Genomic DNA, 25,860 nt, shown 5'->3' with positions numbered 1-25,860 from the left:
GCCTGCTTCCCCTCTGGCCCTGCTCGCCAGCCGCCTCCACATTTTCGGGGTCCGCAAGCAGAATAGGAACTTCTTCATTCAGGCCAATCTTTTTCCTGTCTGTGTTCCTCTCTCTTTCTGCTGCAAAAAAATGGCAGGCCTTGCAGGTGGGACAACGGATCTGCAGTCATGTCGATCCCCTCACAGGGCCAAGAACACAAGCCCCAGAGCACTCAGAAGCACAGAGGGGACCCAAGGATAACGGTCACCCCCTGAACGGAAACCCTGCTGGTGGCACCCTTGCTGCTGGAGGCTCCCGCGCTCTGCTGACTACGGTTGTGTGTGGCCCCTCGGGAGCTCAGAAAGTGGGGTCCCCCCAAGCGACCTAAAAGATGCAGTGAAGAGCCCCAAGTCCCTCAGAGCCCCGCACGGGACCCAACCCAGCCCCAAACATAGCCGCGTGCAGTGCCAGTAGGGAGCCGCCAAGGAGCGCTGATGAGACTGAGGAAGGCGTCGCGGTGCGCTCGGGCAGCTCTGTGTGGCCAAGAAGAGCCTCCGCAGAGAAAGGATATTCCATGACACCTGTTAGGAGGCTAAGGCAGGCTGACAAGGATCGTAGCAATAGATAGATGGCCCCCTCCAACTGGGACTTCATGTCGGGGACACAGCTCCATTCACTCCAACTACTGCGCGGACCAGTGCGAATAATTTCTAGAGTGGACGGTGGAAGGAAAAAAGGCAGAAGAAACCAATGGGGATGCTGGTTAGGGCGACCACACGGGATTCTTGCTGACTAAAGCCCAGAGGAATCAGGCAGCACCTGGGGAAGGATGGCCATCCTGAGGGGAGATGTAGGGTGTCCCCAGATGGACAGATGGGGTTCTGGCTAAGCTCACCCAGCAGAACACTTCCTAAAACTGATTTATAAGGAGGTGCACAGATGACCCTCAGAGAAAGTTCAGGAACCGAACTGAGGTATGAGACAGGACCATCGGTGTCATGGCGGAGGTCCCCCTCCAATGCACAGCACAAATACCAGGTATCGAAGGGTTGCTCTGCACGTAGGATACCACGGAGAGTGCGGTGCAGGGTGCCCTGTCCTGTGCGCACAGTGCACTCATTGGTGATGCGTGCAGAGCGGCGGAACTCCGTCGCAAACACTGCCACTTTATGGAAACAGTCCCCGAAACATGTTCTGATGGGGTGACTTTGGGATTCCTGAAATTGGGAGAGACTGGCTCAGTCCTAAATACATCCTGGGCCATTGTGATGACAGAATTTGATGCAATACATGAGTTTCCTTCAGCTGCTGAGTTTCTGCCATTTCAGGACAATAAAAAATTACAGTAATCAGTTAGAAATCGTTATATTTTTACACTGGAAATACACAAATATTACCCTTCCAACTTTTATAAAGATTTTATTTTTTTGACACAGAGAGAGACTATGAGAGAGGGCACACAAGCACGGGGAGTGGAAGAAAGAAGGAGGCTTCCTGCAGAGCCAGGAGCTTGATGTGGGGCCGGATCCCAGGACCTTGGGCAAATGCTTAATGACTGAGCCACTCAGGTGTCCTACCCTTACAAATTTTTTCAAAAACTGACCTATGATACTCGATCAACCTTTAAGACCTGCATCAACAGAGTAAGGATCAAAATACAGAAAAGGAGAACATAATTACAAATCAAATATCTGATGAAGAATTTCCTACTCAGCGTAACTTCGGAGCCTCTACATCTCAAGGAGATAAAAAAAAAAAAAAATAGCCCCATTAATATGGGCAGAAGATCCAACAGACATTTCTCTAAAGAAGGTATACAAACTGCCAAATAGCATATGAATGACGCCCCGCATCACTAATCCTCAGGTAAATGCATATCAATACCACAGTGATACCTTATCTCACAGTATCAGAAGAGACCGTATCAAAACAAACAAACAAACACCCCCGCCCTCTCTTCGCCCCCTGCTGGCCCTGTGCGTGGAGGTGGCAACCTTCTGCTACTGGGCGTCAAGGCTGCCCTCAGAACTTTGGTGGAGCCCAAGGTCATTAAGAAGAGGACCGAGAAGTTGATCGGGCACCAGTCAGACTGATAGGTCAAAAAGAAAAGCAACTGGCAGAGACCCAGAGGCATTGAGAGCACGGTGCCAGGGAGATTCGAGGGCCAGTTCTCCATGCCATACATTGGTATTGGGACCAACAAGAAAACAAAGCACAAGCTGCCCAGTGGCATTCCTGAAGTTCCTAGTCCACGACGTCAAGGAGCTAGAAGGGGTGCTGCTGTGCCACAAATCTCCCTGCGCAGTGACTGCTCACGACGTCTCCTCCAGGAACTGCAGAGCCCTGCTGGAAAGAGCAGCCCAGAGGCCATCAGCGTCACCGACACAGCGCCACACGGCGCAGCAAAGAAAATGCAGACAGCCTGTTGTTCCCGTCATCTTTGTGTTAAAAAACTATACAACTTAGGGAAAAAAGAACAAAAAATGACTATTGCTGGGGTTGATGGAATTGAGAGTTAAGAACACAGACACTTGGTGTGAATGTAAATTGTGTCCGCTCCTTGATAAAAACAATATAGAAGTTACCAAAAAAAAAAAAAAAAAGAAAAGAGAGAATATCACACGATCCCGGTATCCCACTTGTGGTATTAACCAGAACTACTAAAGTTAGAAACATATATGGACCACTACATTCGTTGCTGAATTTCTAAAATCCACAAGAGATGGAGCTATCCCAAAAGAAATTGCTACATTAATAGAGAAGGAAATAGGTGCGTCCATACAGTGTAACACTCTGAGGCCTTCAGGAACAACAACAATAACAGCAAAAACCTTTCAGATACTATGGCATGAACGCACATCAGGGACATTTTACTCAGTACAATATCCCAGTCCCAGGAAAGATAAATCTGTTTCCCCCACTTCTTTAAAGCATGGTACCACCAGTAGGTTCGCCAGTGCGGGAAAAGGCGTCAGGATATAGCGGTAATGCGACGTGGTTTCCTACACGGAGCCACGGTCAGAGGAAAGTACACTCAATAAGCGATTCATCTAGAGACTCGGCAATTGGGCTTCCGAGGGGGAGAGACAACACTCACTCTGAATATGGCAAGAACAAATGTGCAATCGTTTCGGTGATTTTTCTTTATTTGCCCATGTGAGCAATTGTACCGAAGAGCAGAGGAAGACAGTGGATTGATCGAAACTCCTAAGGGGAAACATCAAGGATAAAGAGGTTTCTGGATGAGCTTCCTCTGTGGACCCCTGTAGAAGACAAGTCGAGGTGACGAGAAATCACGGGCAGATGGCGAGGATGACGCACGCGGTCACAGGTCCGAGCGCTCAGCAGCGGAGGGTGCAGGTTCTGGGGAAACACACTCAGCGACAGGCGAGTGGCAGCTCCATTTGACAAGGACGTGCGAGGAGTCTAAGAGAAGGTTCAAGGCTGACCTGGTATGGTGAACAAAGAATTCTCCTCCCCAAACAGCGCCTGGAAAGGCCTGGAAGCATGGTAAGAGGTCCAGGCAGAGGTGCAGCCGCAGTAAGTCACCGAGGCAGGGGGCTGACCTCTGTACCGAGGTACGATGCCGCCTCAGAACCATCAGGGGTGCACCACGGGGCTGTGGTCCACGCGGCTCACGGAGCCGTGCACAGTGCCGAGGAGCGATGTCGCCCGCCTTTTCCTGCGGAAGCAGGTCACAGCGACTCTGCTAAAGGAAAGGAGCATTCAATGACCTTCTTGGACAAGGGAATGCAGGTGTTCCTCAGGACGCCAGCGTGAGAACTAGGGACCCTCCCGCTAGGACACCTTAGTGCGGGAATGACTGGGACCAACTCCAAATACAACGCAGTTCTCCAAGGACATTTCTACTGAAAACTACTACCCTTAGAATAAAGAAAGATCTCTAATAACAACACAACTTTAGTGTGAGAAAAGACTAGGGAGAACAACGTATTAATCGAAAATTGTCTATAGGAAGGAAATAATACAGATGGAGAACTCGAGGATCTATAGACCCAAGCACAATAGAAAGGATAGAAGGATACAGGCTCCCTTGAGCAAAGATAAACGAAATTGACAATTTTCGTTACATGTACCAAGAGAAAACCACAGAGGAGGCCATTCAGTACAATCTGGAACGAAAGAGGGGAACTTCACCTCCTACCACGGAAGGACAAAGCAGAGAGACAATGGCAACAATTCCGCACCCACAACAGGACAGCCTCTAAGAGGTGGTTAGATCCTAACTTTGTGCCTCTCCTTGACCTTGCGTTGACAAATCCGCCATCCAAGCTCAGGTCCTCAGGCATCTCTGCCCCTCTGCCTGCTGACGTCACAGCCGGCTTCCCCTCTGGCCCTGCTCACCAGTCGCCTCCACGATTTCGGGGTCCGCAAGCAGAATAGGAACTTCGTCCTTCAGGCCAATCTTTTTCCTCTCTGTGCTCCCCTCTTTTACTGACGCAAAAAAACGGCAGGCCTTGCAGGTGGGACAACGGGACTGCAGGCGTGTCGATTCCCTCACAGGGCCGAGGACACAAGACCCAGATTGCTCAGACGCAAAGACGAGATACAAGGGCCTTGGTCACCCCCTGAGCGGAAACCCTGCTGGTGGCACCCTTGCTGCTGGAGGCTCCCGCGCTCTGCTGACTACGGTTGTGTGTGGCACCTGGGGAGCTCAGTAAGTGGGATCCCCCCAAGCAACCTAAAAGATACGGTGAAGAGCGCCAAGCCCCACGGAGCCCCGCAAGGGACCCAGCCGACCCCCAAACACAGCCACGTGCGGTGGCACGAGGGGGCCGCCAAGGAGCGCTGATGAGGCTGAGGAAGGCGTCGCAGTGTGCTCGGGCCCCTCGTGGTGGCCACAAAGAGACTCTGCAGAGAGAAAGGATATTCCATGACACCTGTTAGGATCGTAAGGCAGGCATGGCAAGGATCATAGCAACAGATAGACGGACCCCTCCAACTGGACTTCATGTCAGGGTCACAGCACCATTCACTCCAACTACTGCGCGGGCCAGTGCGAATAATTTCTAGAGTGGACGGAGGAAGGAACATACAGCAGGAATTAATGGGGATCCTGGTTAGGGCGACCACACAGGATTCTTGCTGACGAAAGTCCAGAGGGATCAGGCAGCACCTGGGGAAGGATGGCCATCCTGAGGGGATATGTAGGGTGTCCCCACATGGATAGACGGGGTTCTGGCTGACCTCACCCAGCAGAACCCGTCCTAAAACTGATTGACAAGGAGGTGCACAGATGACCCTCGGAGAAAGCTCGGGAGCATAACTGAGGCATGGGACAGGAGCATCGGTGTCATGGGGGTGACCCACGTCCTATGAGAAACACGTGTTCCAGGGAAAACAAGGGTTGCTATGCACATAGGATACCATGGTGAGTCCGGCGCAGGGTGCCCTGTCCTGTGCGCACAGTGCACTCGTTAGTGATCCGTGCAGAGCGGCACAACTCTGTCACACACAGGGCCACTTTGCCAAAAACAAATAATCCCCGACACTCGTTCAGATGATGAGACACACCTTATAAGGGACATTGCCAATAAGTATAGGTTACTGTGACTTTGGGATTCCTGGAATGGGGAGAGACTGGCTCAGCTCTAAATACAGCCTGGCAACTGTATTTGATGCAATACATGAGTTTCCTTTAGTCGCTGAGTTTGTGCCATTTCAGGGCAATAGAAGTTACAGTAATTAGTTAGAAATCAATCATTATATTTATTACACAAGAAATACACAAATTTACCCTTACAATTTTTTTAAAAAAACGTTTCATCGATTTGACAGAGAGAGAGAGACTGTGAGAGAGGGAACACAAGCATTTAGAGTGGAAGAGAGAGAAGGAAGCTTCCCGCAGAGCCAAGAGACCAATGTGGGGCTTGTTCCTAGGACCCTGGGATGGAGACCTGAGCCGAAGGCTGATGCTTAACGAGTGAGCCACTCAGGGGCCTTACTCTTACGAACGTTTTTTAAAAACTGACCTATGACACTCGATCAGCCTTTAAGACTCTTGCACTTCATTGCCTGCATCAACAAGTAAGGGGCAAAATACGGAAAAGGAGAACATAATTACAAATCAAATATCTGACAGAATTTCTTACTCAGCATAATTCAGGAGCCTCTACAACTCTTCAAGATCAAATAGTCCCATTAATACGGGCAGAAGATTCAATAGACATTGCTCTAAAGAAGGTACACTAATTCCCGACTAGCATATGAATGACGCCCAGCATCACTAATCATCAGGCAAATGCATATCAATACCACAGTGATACCTTATCTCTCAGTATCAGAAGAGCCACTATCAAAACAAACAAACAAAAAAAGCAGCTAGCGGGTGGTTCTGGGTGCGGAGGTGGCAGTCCTCTGCTACTGGGCGTCAAGGCTGCCCTCAGACCTTTGGTTGAGCTCAGGGTCATTAAGAAGAGGACCAAGTTATTCATCAGGCACCAGTCAGACCAAATGTCAAAAAGAAGCGCAACTGGCCGAGACTCAGAGGCATTGAGAGCACGGTGCGTGGGCCAAGGGCCAACGCTCCATGCCCTATGTTGGTTTTGCGACCAACAGGAAAACAAAATACAAGCTGCCCAGTGGCATCAGGAAGTTCCTAGTCCACAACGTCAAGAAGCTAAGGTGCGGCTGATGGGCCACAAATCTCCCTGTGCAGCGACTGCTCATGACGTCTCCTCCAAGAACTACAGAGCTCTGCTGGAAAGAGCAGCCCAGAGGCCATCAGCGTCACCGACACAGCGCCACACGGCGCAGCAAAGGAAATGAATAGACAGCTTGTTGTGCCCGTCATCTTTGTGTTAAAAAAAACTACAATACCACAGGAAAAGAACAAAACCTGACTATTGCTGGGGGAGATGGAATTGAGAGTTAAGAACACAAGACACTTGGTGTGAATGTGAGTTGTGTACCCTCCTTGATAAAAACAGTATAGAAGTTATGCAAAAAATATGCAAAGAGAGATATCACATGATCCAGGAATCCCACTTGTGGTATTAACCAGAACTACTAAAGGTGGAATTAGAAACACATTTGGACCACTACGTTCATTGCTAATTTGTTCAAATCCACAAGAGATGGTGCTGTCCCAAAAGAAATCGCTAGAAGAATGGAGAAGGAAATGGGGGCATACATACAGCGCCACACTCTGAGGCCTTCAGGAAAACAACAGCAACAGCAACAACAAAAACCTTTCAGATACTATGGCATGAACGCACATCAAGGACATTTTACTCAGTAAAATAGCCCTGTCCCAGGAAAGATAAATCTGTTTCCCCCACTTCTTTAAAGCATGGTACCACCGGTAGGTTCGCCAGTGCGGGGAATGGCGTCAGGATATAGCGGTAATGCGACGTGGTTTCCTACACGGAGCCACGGTCAGAGGAAAGTACACTCGACGAGCAATTCTTCTAGGGACTCTGCAATTGGGCTTCCCAGGGGGAGAGACAAGACTCACTCTGAATATGGCAAGAACATATGTGTAATCGTTTCGGTGATTTTTCTTTATTTGCCCATGTGAATTTATTTGCCCATGTGAATTTATTTGCCCATGTGAGCAAATGTGAGCAATTTACCGAAGAGCAGAGGAAGACAGTGGATTGATCGAAACTCCTAAAGGGAAACATCAAGGATAAAGAGGTTTCTGGATGAGCTTCCTCTGTGGACCCCTATAGAAGACAGGTCGAGGTGACGAGAAATCACGGGCAGATGTGAGGATGACGCACGCGGTCACAGGTCCGAGCGCTCAGCAGCGGAGGGTGCAGGTTCTGGGGAAACACACTCAGCGACAGGCGAGTGGCAGCTCCCTTTGACAAGGACGTGCGCGGAGTCTAAGAGAAGGTTCAAGGCTGACCTGGTATGGTGAACAAAGAATTCTCCTCCCCAAACAGCGCTGGAAAGGCCTGGAATTGTAGTGAGAGGACGGGGCAGAGGTGCGGCTTCAGTAAGGCACCGAGGCAGGGGGCTAACCTCTGTACCGAGGTACGATGCCGCCTCAGAACCGTCAGGGGTGCACCGCGGGGCCGTGGACCGCGTTGCTCACGGAAGCGCACACAGTGTGGAGGAGCGAGTCGCCTGCCTTGTCCTGCAGCAACATGTTACAGTGACTCTGCTAAAGGAAAGGAGCATTCAGTGACCTTCTTGGACAAGGGAATGAGGATGTTCCTCGGGACCACAGCATAAGATCTAGGGACCCTCCCGCTCGAACTTCTCAGTGCGGGACGGACTGGGACCAAATCCAAATACAACGTGGGATGTGTGCATGGACACGAGGAACCCGTGCGGACTATGCGGAGAGATTACGAAGAGGGAACATCATGGTAAAAGGGGCTTCGGCTAAACCATCTACCATGAGGCTTGCAGAGACAGAAGGGCGTTGCCGAGTATCACCTGCGGGAAGCAGACGCCCGAGGATGCTGATCGCACACCCAGCTCTTTCAGATGATACGTTTTAATGAAAACCATTTCGTAGGGCTCCTTCATACATGGTTTACGAACAAGTGCATCCACGAGCCCTACGTGACCTTTTAGAAACCTAAGTGTACTGAGGTATGGAACCTTTGTCACCAATGACTACCTGATATAGAGCTTTGGTACGGTAAGAAGAACCATCCCGATTTGGTGTCACCTACGGAACCCAGGTGTTGTCCGAAGTAGGGGACAACACAGAGCTGAGGGATGGACAGGGAAGGCCCCAAGGAAATGCCAGGTCGGGAGCCTGGATTCAGAGCTGCAGGGAACTCCACAGCTACTTGGCATGCAAGGACCACAGTGAAGAAAAGGAAGTGTAAGGACACCTGTTAAGATGGTAAGAAACTTTGCTCAGGTCCTTCGCAATACATATAGGGACCCGTTCGCCTGGGCTTTACGACTGCGGAAGGGACTGGGCTCACCTCCCAATAGATCCTGTGCAGTTCTGATCACACATCTTCTACAAGGACATGGGTTTCATTTAAGCCACTGGGTTTGTGGCAATTTGTATGTATGAGTGTGAGAGTGCGTGTGTGTGTATATATGTGTGTGTATATATATATGTATGTTTGTTAATACTGTTATATACTACCAGCAATAAAAATATGAGAGTAATCAATGTGAAATCAATTAGTCTATTTATGCACGACCAATACACAAACACTGTACTTATGCGTCATGAACAATAGACAAATGTGACTACAACAGATTTGAAACATCTGTACAGACAAGGAAGTAATCACTGCAGTAAAGGCAACTCACAGAACGGGACTTATCGTGACAAAATCAATCATGAGCGCACACATGTGCACACTAAAGAAAAAGCATAGTAACGGTTTGTGAGACGCAGGAAACGCAGTTCTCTGAGGACATTTCTACTGAAAACTACTACCCCAAGAATAAAGAAAGATCTCTAATAACAACACAACTTTAGTGTGAGAAAAGGATATGGAGAACAACGCATTAATCAAAATTTAGCTATAGGAAGGAAATAATACAGATGGAGAACTCAAGGATCTATAGATTGAAGCACAACAGAAAGGCCAATGGATACAGCTTCCCCTGAACAAAGATAAACGAAATTGACAATTTTCGTTGTACGGACCAAGACAATTTTCATTATATGAACCAAGAGAAAACGACTGAGGACTCCATTCAGTACAATCTGGAACAAAAGACGGGACCTTCCACTCCTACCACGGAAGGACAAAGCAGCAGAAGAGACTACTGTAACAATTTCCCACCCACAACAGGACAGCCTCCTAGAAGTGGTTAGATCCCAGTTTGTGCCTCTCCCTGACCTTGCTTTACTTGACAAATCTATCCAGGCTCGGTCCCGCAGGGCCCCAGCCCCCTCTGCCTGCTGACCTTGCAGGCTGCTTTCACACTGGCCCTGCCCACCGGCCTCCTCCTCTGTTTTGGGGGACCATGAACAGAATACAAACTTCTTCCTTCAGGCCAATCTTTTTCCTGTGTTCCTCTCTCTTTCTGCCCAAAACAACATCAAGCCATGTACGTGGGACGACGGACTTGTAGGCATGTGTATCCCCACACAGGGCCGAGGACACACGCTCCGGATGGCTCGGACACACAGACAGGACCCAAGGGCAGCGGCCGCCCCCTGAAGGCAAACCCTGCTTGGGCTCCCTTGATGCAGGAGGGCTGCCGCGCGGTGCTGACTACAGTCGCATGTGGTCACGATGCCCCACATAACCCTGAGGAGCTCAGAAAGTGGGGTCTCTGTAATCAGCCTCAAAGATGCGGTGAAGAGCACCGAGCCCCGCAGAGCCCCACACTGGACCCAGAGGAGCCCCAAACGCGGCCGCATGCGGTGCCGCGAGGGGGCCGCCGAGGACCGCTGATGGGGCTGAGGACAGCATCTCAGTGCGCTCCGGCTGCATGCTGCGGCCACGAGGAGCCTCCGCAGAGATGAAGAAGATTCCATGACCCGTTAGGATGGTAAGGCAGGCACGACTCAGATCGTAGCGATAGACAGAGGGACCCCTCCAACTGGGACTTCACCTGGGGAGACAGCACCTTTCAATCCAACTACAGCACAGGCCAGTTAGAATTATAGCTAAAGAAGAAATCAGGGACAATGGCTGGAAAATTCCCAAGATGAAACGAAGGGGTATTCCGGTTAAAGCAACTGAAAAGGATCCCTCCTGAAAACAGGTAATGAGTTTGGTTGTAGATGGTGGGGGTTCTGTTCAAAGCTAACCTAGCATGATTCTTGCTGAAACTAGATTTTAGAAGGACATGCCCAGGTGAGCTCAGGAGAAATTTCAGGAGCCTGACTAAGGTGTGGGAAACCGAAAAAAACTTTGTCATGGCGGTGGTTGAGGTATGGTGCCTTAAGGTGTGAAGAGTTCTGTGTGGGCGCCCCCACACAGTGTTGCACGGAGTCCCCCTCTACTTTTGCAAAAACGCAGAGGGTGGTGCTGTGTGCAGGCCCACCGTACAGCGACGCGTGCAGTTCCACTTTACAGAAAACATGTGTTCGCTGACACCTTTTACTCTTTAATTTTCTTTTAGTACTCTCTACACCCAATGTGGGACTCGAACTCATGACTGGGAAATCAAGAGTTGCTCCACTGACCAAGCCAGCCGGCGCCCTGCAGAACTTGCTAAGATAATAGGTAAGGCCTGATTCAGGACCTCAGCAATAGGAACCTTTTCATTTGGGATTTGAGACTGGGGGAGAGACTGGGCTGAGCTCCAAATACAACCTACACAATTCTGCCCCCAGAACTTGAACAAATGGGTTCCCTTTAAGCCACTCGGTTTGTGGCAGTTTGTGACACAGCAATATAAAACTATTACAGTAATAAATGTTAAATCAATTAAAATACTCATTGCATAAGAAATATACCATGTATTATTCTTACAAATATTTGTAAAAAATTGGCTTATGAGACTATATCTAACTCTGAAACTTCTGCATATCCAAGGAAGCAATCAACAGAGTAAAAGGCAACTTACTAGAATGGGAGATAATTGCAAATCCTATAGAAAATAAGGGGATTTCTTTGTTTTGTTTTGTTTTTAAAAATTTATTTATTTGGGGACACCTGGGTGGCTCAGTTGGTTAAGCAGCTGCCTTCAGCTCAGGTCATGATCCCAGCGTCCTAGGATCGAGTCCCACATCGGGCTCCTTGCTCAGCGGGGAGCCTGCTTCTCCCTCTGACTCTGCCTGCCACTCTGTCTGCCTGTGCTCCCTCTCTCCCTCTCTCTCTGACAAATAAATAAATAAAATCTTTAAAAAAAATTATTTATTTGAGAGACAGACAGTGAGAGCTAGGGTGGGGGGGGAAGGGCAGAGGAAGAGAGAGTCTTAAGCAGACTCCCTGCTAAGCACAGAGCCCTACGCAGGGCTTTATCTCATAACCCTGCGATCATGACCTGATCCAAAACCAAGATCTCCAATGCTTAATTGACTGTGCCACCCAGGCACCCCCAAGGTTTTTGTTTTGTTTTGTTTTGTTTTGTTTCCTATCCAGCATAGTTCAGGAACTTTTTCAAGTAAAAATCTAAAGAAACAAACCAAAAAAAAAAAAAAAAAGTGATTAAATCTTGCCATTTGCAATGACATGGATGGAGCTAGAGAGTATTCTGCTAAGTAAAACAAGTCAGTCAAAGGAAGACAAACACCAAATAATTTCACTTGTACGTGGATTTTAAGAAACAAAACAAACAAGACAAGGAGAGGAAGAGATAGAGGCAAACATAGAAATAGAGAACAAACTGATGATATCCAGAGGGGAGTAGGGTAGAGTGTGAGTGTGTGTGTGTGTGTGTGTGTGTGTGTAATAGGTGATGGGGATTTAGGAGTGCACTTGTTATGACAAGCACCGAGTGTTGGAAGGAAGCGCTGAATCACTATATTGTACACCTGAAACCAATATTACACTGTATGTTAACTAACTATAATTTAAATAATAACTTTAAAAAAATAATGTGATTAAAAATATAGGCAGAAGAGGGGCTCCCAAGTGGCTCAGTCAGGTAATTGTCTAGCTCTTGGTTTCGGCGTACTGGTCTCTATGCTCCGTGCAGATTCTGCTTCTCCCTCTCCCTCTGCTCCTCCCCGCCGTTCGTGAGCTCACTCTCTCTCAAATAAATAAATAAAATATTTTTTAAAAGATATGGACAGAAAATTGGATAAACATTTCTCCAAAGAGGGTATAAATATGGCCAACAAGTAAATGAGGGGCCTGGCTGACTCAGCATATGACTCTTGATCTCAGGGTTGTGAGTTCGGGCCCTATGTTTGGGGTAGAGCCTACTTTTTAAAAAATTTGAAATTCAAAAAAAATTTTTTTTGAAGATTTTATTTATTTGACAGACAGAGATCACAAGTAAGCAGAGAAGCAGGCAGAGAGAGAGGAGGACGCAGGCTCCCTGCCGAGCAGAAAGCCCAATGCGGAGCTCGATCCCAGGACCCTGGATCATGACCTAAGCCAAAGGCAGAGGCTTTAACCCGCTGAGCCACCCAGGCATCCCTAAAATTCAAAAATTTTTAAAAAGACGGTCAGCATCATTAATTATCAGGGAAATGCATATCAAAAGCACAACGATATAATGCCTCACATGCATCAGGATGGCCATTACCAAAAAAACCAAAAAATGATTTTTGCAGGGAAATGAAGTTGGAGCACAAGAGTACTGTGATGTGAATATAAACCGTGCTCCATGATAGAAAGCAGTAAGGTTACTAAAAAATATAAAAAGAGATAATACCATATGATCCTACAATCCTACTACGGTATTCGTCCAAAATACTCAACATAGGATCTCAAAGACATATTTGGAGGCCCAGGTCCTTTGCAACATTATTCACAATACCAAGAGGTGGACCAACCCTAATGTCCATTGCTAGATGAATGGACAGAGAAAATCAGGTATACACATACAATGGAATAGTATATAGCCTTAAGAAAAAATCTCATCACAGGGTGCCTGGATAGCTCAGTTAACTAAGCATCTGCCTTTGGCTCAGGTTATGATCCCAGAGTCCCTGCTTAGTGGGGAGCCTGCTTTTCCGCCTGCCCCTTCTCCCCCATTCGTGCTCTCTATCAAATAAAATCTTTTTTAAAATCTTTTAAAATTTAAGTTTAATTATCCAACATATAATACACCATTAGTTTCTGTTGTAGTGTTCATCGATTCATCAGTTACATATAATGCTCAGTGGTCATCATATCACATGCCCTCCTTAATGCCCATCAGCTAGTTACCCCATGCCCCCACCCACCACACCTTCCACAATCCTCAGTTTGTTTCCCAGAGTCAAGAGTCTCTCATGGTTTGTCTCCCTCTCTGATTTCCTCCCATTCAGTTTTCCCTCCCTTTCCCTATGATCCTCTGTGCTATTTCTTATATTCCGCATATGAAGGAAACCATATAACTGTCTTTCCCTGATTGACTTATTTCGCTTAGCACAATACCTACCAGTTCCATCCACATTGTTATAAATGATAGATATTCATCCTTTCTGATGGCTAAGTAATAGTCCATATTCCATTGTATATATGGACCACATCTTCTTTATCCATTCATCTGTTGAAGGACATTTCAGCTCCTTCCACAGTTTGGCTATTGCAGACATTGCTGCTATGAATATCGGGGTATAGGTGCCCCTTCTTTTCACAACATCAGTAACTTTTTAAAAAGATTTTATTTATTTCTTTGACACAGAGAGAGATATCACAAGTAGGCAGAGCAGCAGGCAGAGAGAGAGGGGGAAGCAAGCTCCCTGCCAAGTAGAGAGCCCGATGCGGGGCTCGATCCCAGGACCCTGAGATCGTGACCTGAGCTGAATGCAGAGGCTTAGCCCACTGAGCCACCCAGGAGCCCCCATATCTGTATCTTTAGGGTAAAGACCCAGTGGTGCAATTGCTGGGTTCTAGGGTAGCTCTATTTATAACTTCTTGAGGAACCGCCATACTGTTTTCTAGAGTGGCTGCACCAGCTTGCATTCCTACCAACAGTGTAGTAGGGTTCCCCCTTCTCCACATCCTCACCAACATTTGTTGTCAAAAAAGAAAGAAGGAAAGAAGGAAGGGAGGGAGGGAGAAAGGGAGGGGAAGAAAGGAACAGAGGGAGGGAGGGAGGATGGATGGATCTTTTCACATGCTACTGCATGCAAGGACATCAAGAAGATTGTGCTACCAAAAATAAACCAGTAACGAAAATAACAAATCTTGTATTATCTCACCACTATGAAATATCAAAGTAGTGATAATTTTGGAAAGAAAAGGAGAAGGAAGGGGATATTAGTTGATTATAGGACTACAAAATGAAAAATTTTAGACAGCCGTTGAATAACAATGTAAATATACCTAACACTGATTAACCAAATGCCTAGAAACACTTAAGATGGTACATTTAAAGCTATGTATTTTTTTACACAATGAAAAATAATTTTTTTAGAAGAAAATCAAAGGATATAGGACAATGGGATAAGTGACTCTGAAGACTGTATCACAGACTCCAAGCTAGAGATCAGTGCCATGGAGAAGCAGCAAGTAGCCACCACAGCATGAGTCCTGAGATTCCAGATTTCCTAAGAGATCCTCAGACTCTGTGGGAAGAGATTTTACATGGCAGGAGAACCATGCTCAGCCCAGAGTGTGCCCAAACTTTTCATACTCTCCAGTCGTAAGTTCTTATTTCTTGTCTACCTTGCTTCACTCATTCCCTCCTAAAAAAAACCTCCAGTAACGTTCCCACCAGACATTCCCTTCTCTCTCTCTCTGCCTGCTGTGCTCGCAGGCTACTTCCCTGATTGCCCTCCATGGTCCGCAAGGCTGCCAGCCCATGATTATAATAAAAATATTCTTCCTTCGCGACAGACATATTCATATGTGTGTCCCATACTGTTCTGCTCAAAACAAGTCCAGAGTACATTATTAGAACAATTGGTACAGTCAGCAGGTGGTTTCCCCAGAAGGAGACGATAAGCCCTTGGACTGCTTGGATTCACCAACTGGACCCAACAGCTGCGGCCACAGCCTAAGGGGCACCACTGGTTGTTGGCACGCTTGCTGCTTAATGGCTAATGCATTTGTTGTTTTCCTCGGGTATTGCCAAAAAATTACTAGCGGGAGAAAAATTGGAAAACTCACAAACATGTGGAAAATAAGCCCCAACTCCGGAACAACCAATGAGTCAAAGAGGAAATCAAAAGGGAAATCACAAAGTATCTTGAGACAAATGAAAATAAAAATGCAACATAACGAAGCCTATGAAATACAGCAAAAGCAGTCCTAAGAGGAGCATTTCTAACACTAAATGCCTACGCTGGGAAAAAAGAAAGATCTCACATAAGCAACCTAATTGTAATCCAAGGAACAATACAGAGAGGAACTCACTAAACCCAAAGTTCACAGAGGAAGGAAACAATACAGATTTGAACAGGTCAATGAAATAGAGACTAGAAAAACAAAAGAAAAAAAAATCAACAAACTTAGAGTTGATGGTTTGGAGAGAGACAAAATGGGCAAAACTTCAGCTAAACTAAGAGAAAAAAAGAGGCCAGACTCAAAATCAGAAGTGAAACAGGAGTCAGTGTAACCGGTCTGAGTGAAATAGAGGATTATAAGAGACTAGTAAAACAATAATATGTCCACAAATTAGATACCTAAAAGAAATGGATAAATTATGTTGGTACCCCTCGCTCACCTGCTTCAGCCATTCCTTCCCAAGAAACACTTCCGCAAAGGTCCCAGCAACAGCTCTGTCCTGTGTCTCTCTGCCCACCCAATGCTTCTCTGGTGGCCTTGCGTGGATTGCCAGTGTCTCCTGCTTCTAGGGGACCACGAAGCTAACAGAAAACGTCTTCCCTCAATTGCAATCATTTTGGGGTTTGTGTGCCTTACTTTTTCAAAATGAGTCCAGAGCACGTGTTTTGAACAACTGGCACCTCGAGCAGAGTAGTTCATACCAGACAGACACGATACATCCATCCTGGACCGCTTGGGCCCTTCAGCTGGACCCACAAGCAGGGCCCACGGCCTAAAGGGACCCGCCTGTCATTGGCACCCTTGTCACTTCATGGCTAGGGCGCTGTGTTGATTTTTACGGAGTATTGCCACGATTTCCCGGCCTAAAATGGAGGAGCTCCAAAGGTTGCCTGCGTGAGCTACTCCGCATAGAGCCGCTTAGGTGCCCCACCCCTGCCCCGGTGCTCCCCGCCCCCGTGCTGCGCGCATCTGCGCATCTGCGTAAGGTGCCGGGAACATGGTCACACGTGGTGCAAAGAGGCTTCATGTCAAGAGTCCGAGACTCCGTGCGTAGGGGTGCTCAATCTTTTCTCTACTCAATGGGGGCACTTGAAAAACCACTTTCCACTTTCTCTAACTTTTTCTGAGTCAAATACCACCCTTCGCCAAGAGGTGAGGGAATGCCCTCCCACCATTCCTTCAAGTGTCTGGGAGGATTGCTCTGCTGGTGAACAGACTCTTCAGGAAATAGTGCCTGCCTTGGTCAAGATTGGTACTCCAGCTCAGTGGTACATAGAGGGTTTTATTTACCAAGAAATAAAGACACTCAGAAATGGAGCTTGTTGCTAGTAGGCCTGACTGCAAAAATTGTCAAAAGTCTTCTTTAGAGGAAGGCCTGGCAGGCTCTTTCTATAGAGTATGCGACTCTTGATCTCAGGGTTGTGCGTTGGAGCCCCAGCTGGACGTACAGATCACTTAAAAAAATCTTTTAAAAAAATGTTTTCGGGCGCCTGGGTGGCTCAGTGGTTTAAGCCGCTGCCTTCGGCTCAGATCATGATCCCAGGATCCTGGGATCGAGCCCCACATCAGGCTCTCTTCTCAGCAAGGAGCCTGCTTCCTCCTCTCTCTCTCTCTCTCTGCCTGCCTCTCTGCCTACTTGTGATCTCTGTCTGCCAAATAAATAAATAAAATCTTTTAAAAAAATGTTTTCTTTAGAGAGAGAGGAAAATATATATAGCTAGGAACTCAGGGATAAACATAAAGAGAGGAAAAACATCAAAGGAGTAGTGAAGGTAGCATAAAAACTTTTATTTTTCTTATTCATGATTGAAGTTACAGGTAATAGTTTCTTCCCAATATTAATATCAACAATGTATTAAGCTATGTATGCTTATGTATATATTTTCACTACATATATATATATATATGCTTATTTATGCATATGTAAGTGAAATGAATGACAACAATGATACAAAGGACAAGAAGGAAGAATTAGGATTCTTCTGTTTACATAATACTTAAACTATCCCGAGAGTTGTAGGGAGTGTTTGGAAAGTGGACTTGAATTTATTGTAAATGTTTATTGCAAACTCTAGGGCAATCATTAAAAACTTAAAAAAAATCAAATGAGTGAAGAAAAATCAAGCTAGATACTGAAATTTGCTTGAGTTTGCAAGGAAAGCTATAGACTGTCTGTCATTAGAGGTGTCTATGAGAATAGAAATAGAATGATATAACAGATCTGAAATACCTTTTGACTGCGTAAATAAAAACGCAGCCTGAGGGAGTTAGATAATCACTTGCATGAATGAAAAATTCATGTGATTGTTGGTCATTCTTATTCTAAAATGTTCGATGATTTTAATTCTCCTCCATTCTCTTCCCACCTTGGTCAACCCATTTCTATTGTGCATTCAGGAGCTGGTGTACTTTCTTACTTATATCTGAACAGTATTTAAGATAGCATCCCAGAAATAAAACTTGGATCTATGCAACAACTGGTCCAGTCAATAAACTTTTCATAAGAAAAAGCTATAATTAATTAACCATTAATTAAAATTTTACAAATAGGGTTACCTGGCTGGCCCAGTTAGTAGAGCATGTGACTCTGGATCTCGGGGTCGTGAGTCTGAGCCCTACATTGGAAATAGAGACCACTTGAAAAATAAAGATTTGGGGGCGCCTGGGTGGCTCAGTGGGTTAAAGCCTCTGCCTTCGGCTCAGGTCATGATCCCAGGGTGCCGCATTGGGCTCTCTGCTCCTTGGGGAGCTGGCTTCCTCCTCTCTCTGCCTGCTTCTCTGCCTACTTGTGATCTTTGTCTGTCAAATAAATAAAATCTTTTTAAAAAATAAATAAAGATTTTTAAAAAAGTGAATGAATGGAAGAAATACACCAGCTAACCCTAACCAAAAGAAAACAAAGCTAGCTACATTTATTTCAGATAGAATGGACTTTGAAGCAAGAAAATTAATCAGGGATAGAGAAGGGTGCTGGGGTCAATTCTCCAAGAAGACATAACAACCCTTAGTGAGTATGCACCTAACACCAGAATATCAAAATATGTGAGGCAAAAACTAATAGAACAGCGAAGAGAAATCAATGAATCCACTATCATAGCTGGAGGCTTTAGCATCCCTCCATCAGAAATGGACAGATTCAGCAGGCAGAAAATCATGAGGGATGTAGTTGAACCCAACAACACCATCAATCAGCAGGATATAATCCACATCTATAGACAACTTCATCCAACAACAGCAGCATACACGTTCTCCTCTAGCTCACATGAAACATTGACCAAGAGGGACACCTGAGCGGCTCAGTCAGTTAAGTATCTGCCTTAGGCTCAGGTCGAGATCCCAGGGTCCAGGGATCCAGTCCTACATGGGGCTCCCTGCTCAGTGGGGAGTCTGCATCTACCTCTCCCTCTGCCTGCTGCTCCCCCTGCTTGTGCTCGCTCTCTCTCTCTCTCTCTGACAAATAAATAAAATAACATAAAATGAAGCAGTGACCAAAATCGACCCCATTCTGAGCTATAAAACATACCTTACTACACTTAATAGAAATTATATAGTGTCTGCTCTCAGATCACAACGGAATTAAACTGGAAATCAGTTACAGAGATAAATGGAAAAATAGGAAGTGTGGGGAGATTTAAAAAAATACACTTCTAGCCTTTCTGTGCTACCCAGTGTAAGGGATCCATATAACATTGTTCTGGGTTTCCATTATAACGTAGAGGGAAACTTTCACGGTGGGTGGAGCCCTTGATGTCCTGCAAATGAGGGAGAAGGATGTCCTCAGATTCCTTGCAGCACAAACCCACTTAGGTGGCACCAACCATGACTTCCAAACGGAACAGCACATCTATAAAAGGAAAAGCAACAGCATCTTCATCCTAAGTCTGAAGAGAAGCTGAGAGAAGTTTCTGTGGGCAGCTTGTGCCATTGAACACCCACCTGATGTCCGAGTCATATCATCCAGGAATCCTGGCCAGGGGGTTGTGCCCAAGTTGTTGTCGATGGAGCCATTCCTGTTGCTGGAAGCTTCACTCCTGGAACCTTCACTAACCAGATCCAGGCAACCTTCTGGAAGCCATAACTTACGGTGCTTACTGATTCCAGGGCTGATCACCAGCCTCTCTTTTTCCTTTTTTTAAGGCTTAATTTTTTTAAGGCTTAATTATTTATTTTAGAGAAAGAGGGTGAGTGGGAGCAGAGGGAGAGAGAGAATCCTGAAGCAGACACCCAGCTGAGCGTGGAGCTGGAGGTGCGATCTCACCACCCTGAGATCACGACCCGAGGCGAAACCAAGAATCAGAGCTCAACTGACTGAGCCAGGAGCCCCAACACAGAGGTCTCCTATGTCCACCTGCCTACCACCGCTCTGTGTAACAGACTCTCCTCTGAGCTAGTCGTGCTGCCACCCCTTATGAACCAGAGAGCTCCCCGCATGGGTCTGATGTGGTGCATGCTGACGCAGGAAATTCTAATCACCCCCCATGAACACCCATGGGAGGCCATGCCTGATCTCTACTCTTACAAAGATCCTGAGGAGATTGAAAGGAGGAGCAGGCCCCTGGTAGAAAGGCTGGGACCAAGGAGAAATTTCTGGGTGAATAGATTGCTCCGGCTCCTGAATTTGCTGCTGTTGATCCTAAGGTCACAGATGGATCTGAGGTGCCCTCTGTGCCTCTTCAACCCTTCCCTCAGGAAGACTGGAGCGCTCAGCCAGCCACTAGGGACTGGTCCGCGGCTCCCACTGCTCAGGCCACTGACTGGGCAGGAAGAGCCATGGAGGCTATTTTGCCTGTTCTTGCACAGACTCCTGAATAGGCAATGGAACTAAGGTTGACAGAAAAATCAACTGTGTCTAAAAGTAAAAATGAAAACAAAAAGCCCACACTTCTAACAAACACGTGGGTCAGAGAAAAAATCTCAAGGGAAATTTCAAAATATTTTTGAACTGAAGAAAACGAAAACACAACATACCGGAATTTGGGAGATACAGTGAGAGCAGAGTTTAGAGAGAAATGTATACAATTGAATGCATTAGTTAGAAAAAGAGAAAGATCTAAAATCAGTGATCTAAGTTTCCCCTTTAGGAAACTAGAAAAAGAAGAGCCAGTTAAATCCAAGGTAAGCAGAAGAGAAGAAATCCTAAGAACGATCAGAAATCAATGAGTACGGAATCAGGAAATCAGTAGAGTTGGCATCCAAATTCAGGTGTAAATGACTTCAAAGCAGCCCTCCTCCGAGTGCCTCAGTGAAAGATGATTTGAGTCAAGCTCAGGACTAGTGGTTTTTGTTTGTTTGTTTGTTTTTCGTTTTTGTTTTTGTTTTTTTACCAATTTTGAAGGCTGGATGCCTTATTGATTCAGCAGAACCCACCATGTGAGTCACCCCATCAGTGCCTTTCTGCCCTGCTGCATACCTGCCTGTGCGCATCTAGAAAACCATGGGGCACTTCTTTCCAGAAAATGGATACAGAAGGCAGTGAAGAGGCTTCTGGGAGAAAAGTGATCCTAATAAGGAAGGAAGCAGCGATGATGAGGTTTGTCGAATTCTACATACAGACTTAGTCTTTCACAAAGGCAGGAGCCTGAGGAAGCTGGAAGGACTATGGAGACGGGGTTTTGATATGTGCCTGAAGATCTGGCACGGAAGTAGCCCTGCTTTCCTACCATGCCCCTAACAGACAGAGGCAGCATTCTCTCCACCCGCTGCCTCACACAGACCAGACCTCTCGGCTCCTGGGAGAGTGTCTCCTGGGAGAGGGCTAGGCTCCCATCCTGGTGCAGGAGAGCAGGTGTGCCTGGAGGAAAGCCTGTGCCTAGAGTATGGAGACAGAGGAGGAAGTCGTTGCTGGAGAAAGGTCAGCAGTTCTGAGCCAAAGTGGTGGTTTTCAGAAAAGATAGCCCAAAGTAGGAGAAGGAGACCATGGCTAAAGCCAAGATTTTTGTTTTGTTTTTGCTTTGTTGTGTTTTAAGCCAAGTTTTAATTAATCAGTTTGGTTGTTCACCAAATGTCCACACCCTGGGCCACTCCATGAAGTCGAACTGGGCTTCTGCCCCATTGGGAATGGGAGCCAGTAACACCCGCAGGAAATACATGCATTACCTCACTTAATATTCACAACCTCCCCTTTGTACGTTTATAAAAAGAAATGAGACTCAAAGAGGATGGAGAACTTGCCAAATTCGCAACACAATTAAGAAATGAAATGAGGAAGTCACCTCAGCAATGTGGAGGAGTTAGAAGCCATGGAACCTCCTTCCCCACAAAAGACACTGGCTCATCAACAATGCCCTTTGTGAGAAATCAGAAACTAGTGGAAAGGCTCCCACCCAGGAGAAAATAAGGCCACACTCCTCAAAGCTAGTGAGGAGATTCAGGACAGAGACTTTGCCCTCAGTACGATGCCGTATGATCAGAAAGAAACTGCATAGCTTCCGGTTTTGCCCATCTCTCGAGTCCCCCAAGGGGGCTCCCCAAAGACCAGCTTCTGACTGCCAATCTTGGGGTTCTGACCAGTCCAGCACGTTGTAGCATCCCAGGGGAGAATGGAGGTGGCAGCTTGGACTGGAAAACATTGCAACTCCTGTCTCAGTCCAGTCAGGCTGCTGTCACGGAAGGCCATAGACTGGGGGGTTTGTAAACAGCAGACATGTACTTCTCACAGTCGTGGAAGCGGAGGAGTCCAGATCAAGGTGCTGGCCAATTACGTCTCTGATGAAAGCCCACTTCTTGGATCTTGGATTCTCATGTTTTCTACATGTCAGAGGTGGGGCACGGGAGTTCTCTGGGGCACCTTTTTAAGGGCACTAACCCCCATTAATAAGGGCTTAGCCTTCATGCTCTAATCACCTCCTAAAGGTTCTACCTCCAAGTACCAGCTCATTGGAAGTTAGGTTCCAACCTACAAATTTGGGGAGGCCACAAGCATTCAGTCCATAGCATTCTGCCTCTGGACCCCAAAGTTCCGCATCTTTTCCAAATGTCAGCTCAAATGTCTAGGTCCAAAGTTTCCTCTAAATACCACCTAAATCAGGGGCGCCTGAGTGGCTCAATCGCTAAGGCTTTGTCTTCGGCTCAGGTCATGATCCCAGGGTTCTGGGATCGAGTCCCGCATCGGCTCAGTTGGGGAGCCTGTTTCTCACTCTCCCTCTCTCTCTGTCTCTATCTTTCAGGAATAAATAAACAAAATCTTAAAAAAAAAAAACCAACTCAGGTGATTGAAGCAATAATGTCCACCCTGCCAACCAAGACAAGCGCAAACCAAATGGTTTCACTGGTGAATTCTATCAAACATCTAAAGAAGAAATAATACCAATCCATCTTAAACTCCTCTAAAAATTATTTTATTTTATTTTATTTTTTTAAAGATTGTATTATTTATTTGACAGAGAAAGAGAGAGAGAGAGAGAACAGCAGGGGGAGCAGCAGGCAGAGGGAGAGGAAGAAGCAGGCTCTCTGAGCATGGAAACCGATGTGGGGCTTGATCCCGGGACCCTGGGATCATGACCTGAGTTGAAGGCACACACTTAACAACTGAGCCACCCAGGCGCCCCTCCTCCAAAAATTTAAAGAGGAAACACTCCCAAACTCATTTAATGAGGCCACCATTCCCACAATACCAAAGCCAGTTCTCACTATGAGAAAAGAAAACTAGAGGCCAATATCCCTGATGAATATAGATGTAAGAATTCTCAACAAAATTCTACTTAACCAAACTTAACTGCACATTAAAGAGATCATACACTAGAATCAAGTGGGATTTATCTTTGGGATAAAAGGATGTTCCAGTGTATGCAAATCAGTTAACATTATGTACCACAGTAATAGAATGAAGGATGAAAATAATACTATCCTCTCAATTGAGAAAAAAAATTTCACAAAAATTCAACACCTTTTCATGATAAAAGCTCTTAAAAATTGGGTATACAATGAACATATTTCAACATAACAAAGGCCGCATATATTAAGCCCACAAGCTAATATCATATTCAACAATGAAAGATTTCCTCAAAAACAAGGAACAAGACAAGGTTGCCCACTCCCACCAGTCCTATTCAGCATAGTACTAGAAGTCCTAATCACAATAATGAGGTTAAAAATAAATAGATGAAAGATAGACAAATAGATAGATAAATCAATGGCATCCAAGTCAGAAAGGAAGAAGTTAGATTGTCTCTGTTTCCACATGACATGGTCTTATACGTAGAAAACTCCTAAGACTCTGCTGAAAAAACTATGAGAACTAATCAATGTATTCGGTAAAGTTGCATGATACAAAATCAATGTACGAAAATTTTTTGCATTAACAACGAAATATCTAAAGAAAAATAAACAGTCTCATTTACAATAGATTCAAAAGAATATTTTATTCTTATTAAATTCTTTTTAGAAAAGAAAATATTTATGAATAAATTTAACCAAGGAAGTGAAAGATCTGTACAATGAAAACAATAAAATGTTGATAAAAGAAATTGAGCATAGAATGCAAATCAATGGAAAACATCCCAAGGTCATAGATAGAAAGAAATAATAATATTAAAATGTCCATACTGGGCACCTGGGTGGCTCAGTGGGTTAAGCCTCTGCCTTTGCCTCAGGTCATGGTCTCGGGGTCCTGGGATCGAGCCCCGCGTCAGGCTCTCTGCTCAGCGGGGAGCCTGCTTCCTCCTCTCTCTCTCTCTGCCTGCCTCTCTGCCTACTTGTGATCTCAGTCTGTCAAATAAATAAAATCTTAAAATAAAATGTCCAAACTATCCCAAATCATCTGTAACTTTAATTAATTTATTTTTTATTTAATGAAAAAAGCTAATTTCAAGTCTACAGGAAGCTACGCTGAATACAAAGTCTTAGTGAAGGAGGCCTGGTGGTCTTATTTATAAAAACATGACTACTGTCCTTTGGCCTTAAAACTTCAGGAAAGGCACTTCAAATGGCTTTGTGTTTGCATGCTTCAGTGCCAGAGCGTAGGAGTAGACCCCGGCGTCCACGGTCAGATGTTCTTCTGCTACCAGAGCATCCAGTCTCTTGAGCAGGTCATTCTTTGGTAAGGAAATTACTTCGACAAGTTCTCCATCTCCTGGCTTTGGCTTAGGTCTCACGTTTTCAGCATCATCTCCATTAATAGTTACTGTCACGATGTGTGGTACAGTTGTCAAACCTGGATCCATACACACAGCTGGAGAACATTCTGCAACATCACCTTTATAGCCAGTTTCTTCCTCAAGCTGCCGAAGAGCGGCTCTTTCTGGGCTCTTGTTATCATCGATGAGACCTGCAGGGAACTCTAGGCAGTAGCCTCCCATCGGCTGTCGGAACTGCTTCCCCAGAACAATGCACTCGTGGTGAAGCGTGCGCTGTAGCACCGGGATGACCGCCACACCATCAGCCGACTATCCTTTCCTGGTTGTACGTTTCACAGTTTCCCTAGTTCTTATCGTACCAGTAGGATTTACCATTCATGTATGTTGTTTTTTCAAGCTTGACCCATTTTCCTTCTGAAATTAACTCCTCTGAAATAATAGACTGTTTGGTATTTTGAGGAGGATCAGCTGGTTCTTGGTTCTCCATTTTCAAACTACTGTGTCTTTATAGTCCTCAGGTGGGAAGTTCACGTCCAAGTGTGGGGTGAAGGGGAGGGTACTCCTTTGGGGAGGGGGACGAGAGAAGAAAGCACGAATCCGAGGCAGCAATCTCAGAAGACCCGGGGCTACTGCTTCAGGCACAGCCGCACCTCGCGGTGATAAGAGGATGTGCCTGTAACTTAAATTTATTTTTTAAGATTTTATTTTATTTTAGGTGCACCTGGGTGGTTCTGTCAGTTACGCATCTGACTCTTGGTTTCCCCTCAGGTCATGGTATCAAAGCCATGGGATCAAGCCCCAAGTCAGGCTCCAGGATCAGCGTGGAGTCCACTTGGGGTTCTCTCTCTCCCTCTCCCTCTGCCCTTCCCTTTCTTTTTTTGACAGAGAGAGAGAGAGAGAGAGAGCACAAGCAGTAAGAGCTGCAGGCAGAGGCAGAGGGAGAAGCAGGCTCCTCTTTGAGCAAGGAGTTCAATGCCAGGCTCAATTCCAGAACCTGGGATCATGACCTGAGCCAAAGGCAGACAACAACTGAGCCACTTAGGCGTCCCAAGACTTTATTTTTATTTTTTTT

General features: G+C 46.0%; 2 pseudogenes; one reads left to right on the top strand and one right to left on the bottom strand.

Moving 5' to 3' along the window:
- Window positions 1-10,799: 10,799 nt before the first annotated feature.
- LOC123950383 lies at window positions 10,800-20,526 on the top strand (annotated as a pseudogene).
- A 3,978-nt stretch (window positions 20,527-24,504) lies between these two features.
- On the bottom strand, window positions 24,505-25,455 carry LOC123951030 (annotated as a pseudogene).
- Between the last annotated feature and the right edge of the window lie 405 nt (window positions 25,456-25,860).

The sequence above is a fragment of the Meles meles genome, chromosome 9, assembly GCF_922984935.1.
Source record: "Meles meles chromosome 9, mMelMel3.1 paternal haplotype, whole genome shotgun sequence".
In the NCBI taxonomy this organism is placed as follows: domain Eukaryota; kingdom Metazoa; phylum Chordata; class Mammalia; order Carnivora; family Mustelidae; genus Meles; species Meles meles.
This window is presented reverse-complemented; position numbering and strand designations above follow the sequence as displayed.